The sequence below is a fragment of the Rhinoderma darwinii genome, unplaced genomic scaffold (genome assembly GCF_050947455.1).
Source record: "Rhinoderma darwinii isolate aRhiDar2 unplaced genomic scaffold, aRhiDar2.hap1 Scaffold_725, whole genome shotgun sequence".
Taxonomy (NCBI): Eukaryota; Metazoa; Chordata; class Amphibia; order Anura; family Rhinodermatidae; genus Rhinoderma; species Rhinoderma darwinii.
Genome location: NW_027464286.1, coordinates 32,501 through 34,820, shown reverse-complemented (window position 1 = coordinate 34,820; position 2,320 = coordinate 32,501).

Below are 2,320 nucleotides of genomic sequence, written 5' to 3'. Positions count from 1 at the left end.
CCAAAAAAATGTGTGTATAGGAGACCGCATATCTATAGCACTACGACCCTATAAACTATGGATAGGATTAGATACAGTGGCTCAGCAGACAGTATCACACATGATAGGATTAGATACAATGGCTCAGCAGACAGGATCACACATGATAGGATTAGATACACAGCTCAGCAGACAGTATCACACATGATAGGATTAGATACAGAGCTCAGCAGACAGTATCACACATGATAGGATTAGATACACAGCTCAGCAGACAGTATCACACATAATCGGATTAGATACAGGACTCAGCTCGCTGACATTGCTTCTCCAGCGCTGGACCCAGGAAAGGTAAGAATAATAATTTTGCTTCTTTATGTGTTACTGATTATTTTTGCGTTTGTGTTGTTTTTACAGGTTCGGTTGTTGGACTTCGGATACGAGAACTTCAATGACGGCGTTTTTTATTCTCAATAAAATGGTTAATGAGGGTTGTTTTTTTATTTCAATAAAATATTTTTTTTATGTGCTTGTATCTTTTTAAACTTTATTATCACCGCCTTAGTAATGGCCGCTGGCTGATTGACAACCTCCATTACTAAGGCGAGGCTTAATGTTAGCCGGTGCAGAGGCTACCACTAACCTCCATTATTACCCTGGTACCCACCGCCACCAGGAGTACTGGGAAGAGCCGGGTACGAACCAGTACCCGACCATCTGTAGTGACGGGCAGGCACCGGGGTGGCCGCAGGCTGGTAGTATTAGGCTGGGGAAGGCCAAAAACAGTGGCCCCTACCACCCTGGTAATGCTAGGCTGCTGCTGCTGTGTTGTATCTGGCTGGTTATGAAAATTGGGGGGGGACCCCACATCGTTCTTTCCAATTATTTTTTATTTTATTTTTTTAAAATGACGTGAGTTCCCCCCCCATTTTTCATAACCAGCCAGATACAATAAAGCAGCAGCAGCCTAGCATTACCAGGGTGGGAAGGGCCACTGTTTTTCGCCTTTCCCCTCCTGATAATACCAGCCTGCGGCCACCCCAGTGGCCGACCATCACTACAGATGGTCAAGTACTGGATCGTACCCTTATCTTCCCAGCACCCCTGGTGGCGGTGGGTACTGGGGTAATAAAGTGGGTTAGTGATAGCCTCTGCACCGGCTAACACTAAGCTCCGTCTTAGCAATGGATGCTGTCATCAGCCGGAGGCCATTACTAAGGCGGTAGTAATATAGCTTAAAAAAAAACAGACATAGAAAAAATATTTTATTAAAATAAAAAATAAAAACACACAACCCTCATTAACCATTTTATTGATAATATAAAAAGCCATCATCGAAGTAGTCCTGGAATCCGACGTAGTCCAACGACCGAACCTGTAAGAAAACACACAAAAAACTATTAGTAACACATGTGTTAGGCTTAGATACAGGGCCCATGTGTGATACTGTCTGTGGGACCCTGTATCTAAGCCTACCACAAGGTAGGCTTAGATACAGGGTCCAGCAGACAGTAATCTTATACAGTATAAGATTACTGTGTGCTGGGGCCCTGTATCTAAACCGACAGTGTGGTACGCTTAGATACACGGCCCATCAGACAGGATCACACATGGGCCATGTATCTAAGCCTACCATGTGATTGTCTTAAATACAGGGCCCAGCAGACAGGATCACACAATCTGTGATCCTGTCTCATGGGCCCTCTAAGCCTGCTACATCATAGGCTTAAAGGGGTTGTGCAATCCCTAAACATTGATGGCCTGTCCTCAGGATAGGCCATGAATAGCTGATGTGTCTGGGTCCGACTCCCGGGACCTAACTGGTTCCGGATCGCAGCGGAGGTCCTGACGTCACAGTGCTATGCGCCGCGCACAACATCGAGAGGACAGAACTTCCGCCGCGGCTGAAGAGGAAGGTAAGATTAGTTGCCCTGACTGGCGGGGTCCGACTCCCGGTACCCGCCAATCAGCTGTTTTGAAGGGGCCGCAGCACTCGTACGAGAGCTACTTCCCCTTCATTTCACTACTCACTCACACTGTGAATCGCCGACACGGATTCACAGTGTGACCGGAATGAAGTGACAGGAATGAAGGGGAGCAGCTCTCGTACGAGTGCTGCGGCCCCTTCAAAATAGCTGATTGGCGGGTCCCGGGAGTCGGACCCCGCCAGTCAGGGCAACTAATCTTACCTTCCTCTTCAGCCGCGGCGGAAGTTCTGTCCTCTCGATGTTGTGCGCGGCGCATAGCACTGTGACGTCAGGACCTCCGCTGCGATCCAGCCCGCGGCCCGAGTTACTATAGTAACTTTTTATTGATGTGGTGCGGGGGGCTGTGGGCCCCC